The sequence below is a fragment of the Haemaphysalis longicornis genome, unplaced genomic scaffold, assembly GCF_048455015.1.
Source record: "Haemaphysalis longicornis isolate Haplotype H1 unplaced genomic scaffold, Haemaphysalis longicornis Haplotype H1 scaffold_2, whole genome shotgun sequence".
Classification (NCBI taxonomy): domain Eukaryota; kingdom Metazoa; phylum Arthropoda; class Arachnida; order Ixodida; family Ixodidae; genus Haemaphysalis; species Haemaphysalis longicornis.
The window spans coordinates 292922067-292934303 of NW_027526295.1; the positions used below are offsets into that span (position 1 = coordinate 292922067).

The following is a 12237-nucleotide window of genomic DNA, read 5'->3' on the forward strand; positions in this document are numbered from 1 at the left end:
TGAAAAAAAAAACGAAGAAAAGAGCCCACCGATTGTCTTCCTAGGAAGGTTAAAAGTGCGAGGAGTTGAGGACGTTTAACGAAGGAGCTGGCCGCCGTGACCAACGCTTATTCTAGTAACGTTGGCCGTGACGGAATATTTGTACTTAGGGCTGGGTAGAGAAAGAAATACGTATTAAGACCATATGTTCTACACGTAATCTTTAGCAGTGCTGAGCATTTTGCTCTTGATTTAATTTCCGAACTTCGGGCAAATGTTTTTATTTGCTCTACGCGCATTTTGGAGATGCAAGCGCTTGACTGTAGAACTTGTGCACGAAAAAAGGCTCCAACAAAATCAGTCCCTTGCACTCTAATGAATACCTTACGTGGTATAGCTGCGAAAACCATGCCCTGTGAAGGCATGTCCTTATAGTTTGACAAGTCTGCCTTCAGGAAGCCCCGGTGCTGATGGCCAGCCGTGCCTGCGGAACCGTGGCCGAACAGTGCGACACGCAGTGAAATCTCGTTATTTCGGATCTCTGCGGAGTCAGAAAGACACGCAAATTATCTGAATGTGGAGTTATCGAGGGAACGATAATAACAGCACATTAACACTTTTTTGATGCGTGGTTTCAGTTTGCGAAAAGCCGATGACGCTCGTTTGTAACTTGGCGGATAGCTGGGCGAAAAGAACAAATTTTCGTACGTGCGACAATTCGTGCAGAGCTAGAGTACTGCATGAAGCATCGTAGCAGAAATCTTCCAGAACAGCGAAAGCATCCGCAGCCTTTAGCAATGCGGCCCGCCAGAAGTACGACATCGCACGGGTCTTCTTCACAGGACGCCTCGGCCGCCACACCGAGAGCATCGTGCGGATCTCATCATTGCTTAACTGGCCGACGCCAGCAAAACACAACCTCCGAGAAAGAACAGGCTCCGTTTCCCGCCTGTCGGCGTTTGAAGGGCCGTCTGTTCAGTGGCCGCGACGTGAGCCGGAATCGCGAGGGAGGCCCAAGGAGCGAGCAGGTGTGCGAAGTCGGCACGTTGCGGCTCGCGTTTCTAGGAGGCGTTGGTCCAAATTAGGTGCTTCACGCGTGAATTTGCGCCGAAATAACGAAGCTCCGCTGCCATAGGACAATGTACATTTTCAAAGGGAGGGAGGGAGCAGGAACGGCGAATTATCCCAATTTCCGAATTAACGAGAGCCCAATGGCGAGGTTTCACCTTGTTTACAAACGCCCCGTCTCCGCGCCCTGAACAAACAAGGCACAGGTAGCTATAGCAAGAAAACTAGCGCAGTTTGCACCAATGGTGCAATAAGGCCGGAGAAAGAGCAGCGCCCTCTGCCTTCGTCGGAGAGCCGGCGGTTGCACCTCATTCATTTCCGAAGTTCTCCATTGCTGACAGGCCGGATCGCTTCGCGTCTCTCCCGAAGTCGACCACGTTAGCACACGCTAGAAGCCGCGGCTAAGTCCACAGCCAACGCCCGCGCTACGAGCCCCAAGGAAATGCTGTGCGTCCGGAATGCACTGTGCTCTGCACACCAGCGATACGTCCCTTCTCCGAGAACGGCTTTCTAGCCGCGGACATGTTGCTTTTGTTACTAACCAGACGGGGCAGGATAAATGGGAAGGGAGCGCTCGCCGACGCGCTTGCCGGACCTACGCCTGGCTATACCCGTCCCTGCCCTGAGCTCCTTTTTCGATTCCCGCCCACACCTAAACTTCTCCAATTTTCCTTCCAACTCGATTACTTTAATTTTCTCACGGAAGCATCCCTGAGAAATCCGCGCGCTCTTTACGGATTCTTCGACGACATTTGCGCCGTCAGCCGTTCTGCGTGACATCTCTGGCACGGCGACGACGGGGTCTTGACCTACCGAGTTACCTGGTGCTTTCGCGTTAAAATGAGGTCATATTAACAGTGAGTTGAAGCGGGTAATTTTTCTGTCGACAGGCACAAAAATACCGATGGAAGACGAAGTGAAGATGGATTAGGATATTGGAGCACAACTATGCATCCCGAGCATTACTTTTCGTAACTCTCGCAAGACATCATACGAACGCACGCAAAGCTTTTTCAAAGAAAGCAATACTCGATGTTGGAATCGGTACGGAGGACGCTTAGAACTTCGTGCGGACGTGAACACGAAAGCCGAGTTAAACCTTCTGCTGACGTGCCGTTGAACTTTTCTGGACATTGCGGCCGTCCCCAGTTGGCCAGTGGGAGCCCTAACCAATGAGACTCCGAAGGGAGGGGAGCTCGTTCCGTTCGACCGCCGTCGCCAGTCAGTCAGTCCTGAAGGCGGCCCGCAGCGCGCGTGCTTCAGCGTCGCCGTACACCCTCGGCCTCCTCTGGCGCTGCTGTTTTCCGTACCCCACGACGCTTTTGGCTCACCACTTGCTCTACAAAATATTAAGTTCTAAGGCTTTCGCCTTTAAGAACAACAGAGAATCGGTGAGTCATATTTATGCCGGGGGCTGCCCTGGAAGCGGCTGGAAAACTAATGTCACGCACCGGATGCTATCAGCCACCCGCGAGGCTTGCCTTCTTATTCTTTTTTTTTTTTACCAACCCAGAAATTCTCAATAGCACGTATGTACCAATTTCTTTTTTCATAATAAAACATCTCGCTGTCCTTATACTCTTCATTTCCATGTCGCTGCCATCAATTCCTTTCCATTCATCGTTGTTTTATCCCAACCTCATTTAGCAGTGCAGCATTTCAGTCGATTTGTTTCTGAGAGCGTTCCAGAAAACTCTATTCGCTTGGGAGAATGGCGTCTCCGTTGCGAAGGCCACTGTCACTTTCAGGAAGGTCCCAGAACCACTCGCAGAACTTGCAAACATGCCTCTTGGCGAGCGAGAGAGTACAAAGCGAGCACAAAACGTCGCGAAAAAAAAAAAGAAAGAAAAAAAAACGCCACAAAAGTAAAAGCGGAAGTGGGCGCGCTTAGCAACAGGAAGAACCTACCGAAGCAGTAGGACAGGGACTGGCAGGTCAGCGCTGTACGGCTACCGCGTGTCTGGATGCAGTGTACCGCACGTCACAAGCCGTGCAGCCCTTGCAGAGCCGCGCTGTTCGTGCAGGAGCGGCTAGAAATTCTCTCTTGCCTCTTTGCTTGCCTCTTTGCCGGGACGCCTCGGGACTCCTCCCGGTGCTGTAGCCAACTGTACAGTGGTCGTGCTGTTTTTTAGTGCATTGTCCTGTATCTATGCGTCCTCGCTCACTCTTTACTCTCCCCTTCGTGCGTACTTGTTTTCCCCATTCCCCGTAGTCCCAAACCAGAAGCATTCCGGTGTCCACCCTTAATTCGGTGAGACAAACTACGCCTGCTGGTGGACTTTCCTTCATAACAATTCATTCATTCATTCGTGCTCTGTGGGCTGGGCGTGCGGAAACGCTCGAGCGTGCATCAAAGTGCAGCCCCTGAAGGTGGGCCTATTTCCTGAAAGAGTTCGTCCTTTGTTCTCGCATACAAAATTGCGCACAATTTGCGACGATTGTCGGCTAATGAGTAAGCACTCCAACGCTGCTTCTCCGTTTCACAAACCTTATGTCTCCTGGGTAGCTTCATGGGTGTCAATTACTTTTTGTTTTTCAGTGATCGCGTGAAGGCATTGGATTAGAGAGACCATTATGATTTCGCTATTTTCTTTTGAGTTCATTGCAACGAGATTTGGCTGCCCTAGCCCAATCGGGGGACTTTTTGTCGTTTCTGACTCCCACTGGATTGGAGGTGACTTTTTGTTTCCTTGGGTTAAAAACATCTGCTGTTCGTTTTTGTGTGTCTACCAATTGTTTACATTCATACTAATATAACAATACCAAGTTCAATAATTATGCCTTTAAAGACGAAACCCCAGATCTCCATGCTCGTGTGTTAGGTGCAGAAAAGCGCGCCAAAAACAAATCGCTCTGAGGTGCACTGCTGGGGCGCTTGTGAGTCCCTCCACGGCCGGTCGATCGCATGCGCGCGCTTCGTCGAGGGGCCGTGGTCCCGCCGGCGACAGGAGTGTCTGGAAACAGTGTGAACAAAATGAGAGAGGCAAGCGAAATGTGTTCCTCAGGTACCAATTTCTAAACGATTGCGGCATTTTACAACGTTCCATAACAGCTAAGACGGTTTCGAGCGAGTAAGTTTCGGCTGCAGCACACGCGCCAGCGGTCTTTAGTGTCTTTTGACGAACAAACAAAGCAGCGCAAGCCAATTCTGTGAGAGCACCTGCCCCTCAAAAACGCAGCGTTGCCGTGCGGGGTCGTAAAGACCAACTGCACCGAAATTTTACCTCGGCCAAATTTATTTTAGACACGTAGTGCGTACCAGCAAATCAACCGGAAGATGACTGGTAGAACCGCGAAAGGCCTCGTTACACAATCATAAACGTTTACTACAGATCGCCACTGGAGGACACAGCACCTGCCGGCCTATCTCCTCAGCTGACATGAAGCGTATACGATGTTCCCGCCGAACGGGAACTTCGTCCTTCGGCCAACCAGACGGCTGGAGAAACGGTCGAGCTCCGCGGTGAACTCTCCCCATTTGCTGCAGCCAAGCGCTTGCGGGCCAGCTGCTTGTCGTGCGGGCGCTCGCTAGCCGGCTCGAAGGTCACCTCAACCCGGCCGCAATAGCTGCGCTCTCTTCGCTTTTGGTTTCAAAATAGCCGACTTTTTGCTCATCACTTGCGGCATGCAGGCGGCTATATTTCAGCTGCCATATTTTGCATATTGCAGACTTTGCAGAATTTTTAAGCAGACATTGCGGAAATAGGGTTTGCACGAGGTCTAAATATTTAGTGCAGTTGGCCTTGAAGCTGTGCGGGAAGCTGTACAAGCCCGCAAATTTGTCTACTTATGGTTTTTTACTTACAATTAGTTTAAACACCATACCAAATGTGAGGTTGTAAGCACACGGGCGTTCTGTTTGTACACCTGATGTGGTGGGGGTGCTGGTGTGTTTTGCCAAGCCCATGTTGTGTTGTACAGTGCTGGATGTTCGCTGCAGTGTGGGCATGTTGGTGGATACATTGTGGCGTGTATGATGTGCAGAAAACTAAGGCGGGGGCATGTGTTTGTCTCCTCTCGAGTGAGCTTCTGGTGCGGTGGTGGGTAGGCACATCTGGCAAGGCGCTGGTGTTGCAGAAGTGCACGATACTGCTGTTGGATAGGCTCTGGTTCACGGGCGACTGGTACGGTGCCCGGAGGGTTCTTGCTCTGGCTGTAGCGTGATGTTTCCTAGCCTATAGAATGGGACCCGCCAAAGGGTCGACAAACGCCCCGGGACGTGGGACAAAAGCCGGAGAGAATAATTATTTTCCCCCAAAAAAACGGAGTCCGTGGGAAAGTAGAACGGTACGCACGAACAATTGCACATATATCACGTTTTATAGCTATCTAGACTTACTGATTGATTGACTGATTGATTGATTGATTGATTGATTGATTGATTGATTGATTGATTGATTGATTGGTTGGTTGGTTGGTTGGTTGATTGATTGATTGATTGATTGATTGATTGATTGATTGATTGATTGATTGATTGATTGATTGATTGATTGATTGATTGATTGATTGATTGATTGGTGGAAGCATTCCCGCTTTGAATTAGCGCGCGATCCTTGCGGTACACTGCCGCATACTTTTTTTTTGGAATAAGCGATGCTGCCACGTGTGGGAAATACTTTGACGCCGGTGCCCACTTTTCCGCACCTTCCCCTTGCTTTCGCGCTCTTTACAACGACGGTGTGGTTGCCAGCTCCCCAAGGGCAGAAGTGCCACGAAGAGCGTTTCCTTTGAGCAACCGATTCCACAGATACGCGGCGGCATGACACACCCTCTAATGTGACTTGCAGGCTCCAGAGAGGAGGATCTAGTGGAAAGACCGACTGGAACGAGGACAGTAAGGCTGCCCACAATACGGCTCGAGGGCTCACAATCCGAGGCGGGGCAAGCCTCGAACCCTATCACGCGGCCAGATGCGCCAGAGACAGACTTCTTACGTACAAATAAATAACCGTTCATTACCGCCTTGACCACCGTAGGTACCCCCCGGCTCACGTCAACCTAGTTCCGAAGAACACACGCGGCGTCTCCTTCAGACGAACAGGTTCCCTAATCCCGCTTTACTCCACCGAATCCACCCGTCACTATACCCTTCCCCAGAATGCCCGGCATGTGGAGCCCTCGCCAACCTCCCCCACATTTTTGGGGGGTGTCCTAAAGATCCCTTTCCCCTGATTTCCTCTCATGAGCAGTGGGAGGAGGCGCTGGGGAGCTTAGACCTAGAGGTGCAGACCTCCATGGTCACCGGAACTGCCGATGTCGCCGCCCGGCACAAGCTCCAGCGACCACAACCACCGTGCCCTGAGCCACATAAAGCTCAATAAAAATGTTCTTTCTCCGTCTCTCTTCCTCTGTACAAATCAGACGCGGCCCTTGAACCGAAGCGGCCTCGCAGCTGGGCTGCGACCGCAGACCGCTCACGCAGTCCGAAGCCGCGATTACGGCCGCCGCCTCGTCCTGGGCACCTGTGTTGCTTCCCTGGAGGCGCTCGCCCGGCAGCTCTTCCGGCTGGCAGATGCTCCCCGAAATGGCCTCTGCTGCACTTACGAGCCGCCATTCCCAGAGCGGTCGTGTACGTCTGTCGTCATCCATCTCTATTGGAGGCTGCACACCCGGCCAGCGTGTCGCCGCGCGTTTTCCGTGTGCCGCTTTATAGTCGGCTTGCGCTCGCTCCGGGGCCTCCCTCTCGTCTGCTCTGCTATTCCTTTCCTCGGCAGGCCAAGAGGAAAGATAGCTGCTGCGACGGGAGTTGTTTTTCTAAACGATGGGGTAGCGAATGTAGGGATGGTGTTTTGCCGAACGTTCGCTTGCATTATGGACAATTCGCGACGCGATACTCGCACTTTTCATACAAACTACTCGGCTATAGGTATGTGTGCATAAAGGGAGTACGGCTCAGAATGGGAGGCTCCTAAGGAAGTACTCCAGGGCCTACTGGCAAAAGCTCTGTTGGTGTCAAGAACGCTCTGAGACTGAATATTTGCTTTTTTTGTCATCTATATCTAAGCTTCTACTAAGAAGCAAAGCCGTCTGAATTTCAGTGCATCCGCGTCCAGCGTAAATTCGCGATTCAACAAGATAAATTTTGGAGGCCTTTTGCCTCAGAAACGAAGCGAAATGTAACAGCACACCTTCCCCCTTCTTGCATGCCAAGAGGAAAAAGTGTATACAGGGCTGCAATGGAATCGTTTTAAGGGAACACTGCGTCTACGTTTCTTCTAGGCTTTCTCCGCAAGTATGTGTGTCGCCGTGTTTGATCATTAGGAAAAGCCTGGTTTGTGGTGAATGCATAGCGTCCATCTCAGGTGTCTCTGCTTTGCATCCGCCTTCCTTCGCGCTTGTTATCATGGCCAAGTCAGCTTCGCTCATCTCCAACCTGCCCAATTAAACTTCCGCGTTGAATGGCGCTTTAAATTTAAGAAAAGACAAAAAAACGCCTCCGTGGGTGGCATCGAACCTGGGCTTTTCGGGTTATGAAGCCGGCGTTTATCCGATTGCTCTATTTCGACATTCTTTTTATTACACAACATTTATTTGTTCAGATGTACTATTATGAGCAATATGAACACAGGAACGCGTGGCAAACAGCCTCGAAGCAGGCTCGGAGCTATACGCGGATGGCGCTGTGAAAAAGAAACCGGTGCCCGCCGGAGCGGCTAAAAGGAGGAAAGAAATCCTTGGGTCACGTGATCAAAACGTGACGTCACTTGGCTTGTTTTTGACCCCCTAGGGACAACGCCGACGTAGGCGCAGCATTTCCCTGTGTCCCCTGAATGAACGATTTGCGCTGCCAGAACCAGCGTGGTGTTGATTGCTACTAAACGAAGTTGCAGATGCGTGATTATACCGTGAATGCTAGCATTGGTGCGATCTCCCTATCCGATTAGGTGTCTTACATACCTAGTGCGACATTTGAAGAGAGACTTGCAGCCTGAGCTCAGCGTAGATCAGCCGGATCAGCCATGCCGGTCTCCGGCGTTTGCACAGACACGGAAGAGCGGAAAAGAGAGCATCTATGCGCTCATTTTCCCATCAAGGTCAGTAACGTCGTTATTTTATGTTTGTTGTAGTTTTTGTGTTTTTACCACTGTACTGTGTACCTAAAGCTGCGTAAATTCTTGTTTGCGTGGCCGCCTCGTTCTCCTAGCTGTCGTTCTCGTTCCCGATAGTATTGTGACGTTAACAATTTATGTATACTCTTGAATTCAAATTTAGCGTGCGCTGCATACTTTGACGAGGAACAGAGACAGTGGGAAAAAAAAAAAAAAACCAGACGTTGGCGCACAAACCAACACCTGCTTCGTGTAGCCAACTTGCCCGTGGTTTGTCTTTTCCCAGTCCCTGTTTCTCGTCCAAGTATGCAGCAAACGCTAAATTCAAATTACGATGCTATGCCCCCACTCACTCCGGCCGCAGTTTCAAGCGTTTCGTTGTTGTTGCTTTTGTGTAGGAGCCCATAACATTGCTGAAGTTTGATCGAACCGGGGGCGTGTACTCCCCGAAGCGCCGTCCTGGATGTTTGAGATGCAGTCCCTCGATCGTAAGTATGCGTGTGTTTGATAGCGTTAATCTCGCGAGTATGTCGTGTGCACGCATCAGAGTTATCTCTTCGGGCAGTTAAGTTGCGTTGCGGGAGGTGAATGGGAAACGTCGCCTCTGTAAAGAGAACGTAAGGATATCGCGGTCAAAAGGAAAAAATAAGCGTGAAACCGTGAGCCAAAAAAGACGGAAGAGGGAGAAAGAACGGATAGACCAAATGACGGCGGCAGATTCAAATCGTACAAGGGGCTGTGAAGGTTACGTGGCATTTTGGGCCCTTTATGAGAAGGCACCAGGAGCAACTGTCAATAAAGTGTACATTGAAGGTGAATGGATGAAGCTGCGTATGGGACAAATAGTATGTGGCAGGGCATAAAGCCACTGAAAATTTGAAAGCGCACAAATAATGCACACAGGCAGGAGGGACACACGTACCACAGTCTCGTCAAACAAAGGGTGACACCCACACTTTTTATAATGCGCAGGAAGGTTTGCTCCCGTTGAATTCGTTATCGTAAACAAATGCTCTCCGAGATGGACGCTTAGACAACGTCCTGTCTGACAACGGAATTTTGTAAACCATGCCATTCGTACAACAAAATAAAGGCTGCGCATGGTTAACACTGCAGTGGTTCCTCCCTTTCCTTGAGTGATCCTTGTTATTAACAATGCGGCAGAGATTGCCCACTTTTGCTTTTGCAGAAAACAACACACAGGACGATGCGCCGTGTGTTCTTTTTCTTGTAGTAGGTTGTCCTGTGTGATCTTATTCCACGTCGCCATCTTTTACGCATTTTGTTTTTCAAAGATGTATTATTAGCCTACCCAACTTTCAGATGTGCTGACGCAGCATTTATTCCTGTTCCTGCAGCATCTGCATAGGAGGGCTTCCAGTGGAAAAAAAGAAGTGCTAGGACCTGCCCCCTACGATGTTGGTGCAGGGCCTGGAGGGCAAGCCTTGGTCTACATCCTTTCTGGGTACCCATGGAAAGTAGGTGAATGCCTCCAAAAGTGGGTCGTTTTGTGGTAAACTCTAAATTAGCAGCAGACAGACCGCATCTGCACGCAGACCACCCTGGTAGTATGACAACCAAATATGTATCTGTGACCTAGTTACTGACGGGAAGACTTAATAAAAAATCAACTGCCAATCTGTTGATACGACAAAAACGGGGGATGTGAAGCTTTCCAAAACCAAGTCCAACACCAAATTAACCAGCCCAGTACTGAGCACTTTTTTCTTATTGGTACTGTCTGCTGCACTGCAGTTGTGCTCTCTAGAGCTTTACTGATGCAGGCAATCCATGACCTTCTGTAGTGTACAACCATTGTCGTTAGATGGAGGTGTGCATTTTCTGTGTAATTTTTCACGTCCATGCAAATCCAAATTGCTTCGACTGTGCTGGAATGGCGCAATGGGATAGACGCCAGCTTCATAACTTGAAGGACCCAAGTTCAGTTCAGATCATGGGAAGCGTTTTAACCTTTTTTCACTTCACCCACGATCGTCATCATCAGAAAAAGTTGGCTTTCCTGCAGTGCATTTTGGGTGGATTACAGATAAATCAGGGAGAGGCTGGAAGCTTCACTTTAGTAAATGAAACTTTGCCAAGTACAGTATGTGCATGAAGCTTTAAGCATTGTACATGAGCCAAGCCAGTGAGGAGCGGAACATAGGTTAAATCCTTGTCAAGAAAGATCACAAAAAGTTCAATATGAATCACTAAGTTTGCAAACTGGTTAAATCTAAACGTGGCACTTTATTGTACCAGTCTTTCATGCTCAGCTGAGGAATGGTACACAGACAGGGCCATTAGCATGCAGTCCATGTGTCTATGTCAATATTTTAAAAAGTACTGGTAAGAAAGTTTCATGTTACATTTTTCCCATTGCTACGGCTGCCTACCAGCCCAGGAATCATAGAATGGAACATTAAATGGTCGACCGCAGGGTAAATAAGTAATTATTTTGAGCCTTGTTTATTTATGTCAGTTTCGGCTTCAACACCAAGGCGGCCGCCATGAGAGAATGGCGCTGTTGATGTCACTCTTTTCGTTGCATCATGGTCAGACTGGACGTGTGCGCTAGAGTGAGCGGACACAGCCAGGCTGGCCGTGGTTGCACGCACCTGGGCCACACGATATCAGTCCCAAAACTGTGACATGATACACAAGCCAGTTCAGCGTGCGCCATCAGCAGCCGGTGTGTTGGTTAAGTCACTGGAGCCCTGATGTCGGCAGTTTGGGGCGAACTGCATGGCGAGGCAGCCCACGGGTCTTGCTTATGCCAGTGTCAAAAGGGTATTTATTCTCAGCGTTCTAATGCATGCAAAGATTTAAAATATGTTATACTTGCCGGCGTGCCCGCATACGCGCGCACACCAGCATGGTTCTCACTACCTCCTCCGAAAAACTGGTGCAAGGAGGGGAGCGGTACTTCATTCGCCCCCCCCCCCCTCCACCCTCCCCCCCCCCCCCAAAAAAAAATCGCCCCCTCCAAAACCAATCTATGGGACCACTACTGCCTGCAATTTACGTGCAAACAAAATTGTATGCGAGATGTTTACTGTTTTATTGCCTGATTCAAAGACACTGGTATACAAAATTTTGAGGAAAGCTGGAGTTGGCCGAGTTTTTATTTGTATTAGGGGTTTTGGGGAAATGTGCCATTTTATTATTTATTTTATATATTTCTTAACTGCTACAGGAACGTTAATTTGTAGAAGTAGTTCCATGTATTTGGTGTTCTATGTTTATTTATTCAAGATACCCTTATGTCCCCATGGGCATTAATGAGGGGTGTGGTACCTGAGCAGGTTGAACGAAGAATAATATCACAGAATTCTGCCAAGCGTGTACAAGAAAAAAAAATTGAAAAATACAGCAGAAACGTCAGTGTTCATACGCATACTAAAAAACGTACACGCAAGAAACACAATATTAGTATACCGTGTTTAAGCTACTTGGTCTTTTGAATTGTGAATGGGAGGCTCCTAAGGAAATATATGTAGTGCTTGACCAGTTTTCAAAATGGTATTTCTTTTTGCCTTTCCAGTGACAGGTCTCAACGAGCATCTGGACGCACCTACAACGTTTGTGCTGGGCACCTCTGCTATCTGTCGTCTTCTATGGCTGTGGAGCTGGGAATAAATAAAACTGAAAACTGTCTCCTTCATTTCGTATATGCCTTTTACATAGTGCAGGAACGTGGAAATAATGTGGAGAACAATACACGAGCACTTGCACTTCATCGTCCCCTGGTCTCTTATCTGGTATTTATGCTGCAGTTTAAACAACGAACTACCAGGTAGCCAACATTCACAACCATTTAAAGTTGTACCTCTCAAGCTGAAAAGTTATAATTCATTTGTCCACGCTTCACTTACAACAGCAGGTTCAAAAAATTTTGCATATTTTAATACTGGCCTTCACATCTGCTCTTGAAGCCTGTAAGTTGGAAGCAATCTAATGCTTGCTCTATATCAGTTACTACAAAGGGCTAGTGTCATAGCAATCGAGCATCTTGCAATAACACAAATTCGTTTAGACTTAGAGCCACTAAATAATCTACGCTACCATAATAAATAAGCTACGCAAAATGCCAATAAACGTGCATTTTGGAATGACCAGATCTGAACACTGTCTTAAAAAGGAA

General features: G+C 48.8%; 1 protein-coding gene and 1 long non-coding RNA gene across 3 annotated transcripts in view; both read left to right on the top strand.

Annotated features, from left to right (window-relative positions):
* Positions 1–12237, top strand: part of LOC144170858 (neural cell adhesion molecule 1-like) — an 871116-nt gene that overhangs the window by 282435 nt on the left and 576444 nt on the right. The window lies entirely within an intron of this gene.
* Positions 7787–11750, top strand: LOC144167826 (uncharacterized). The gene is made up of 4 exons (XR_013322135.1): positions 7787–8081; positions 8495–8584; positions 9455–9574; positions 11638–11750. It is a non-coding gene; the product is annotated as an uncharacterized LOC144167826 (long non-coding RNA).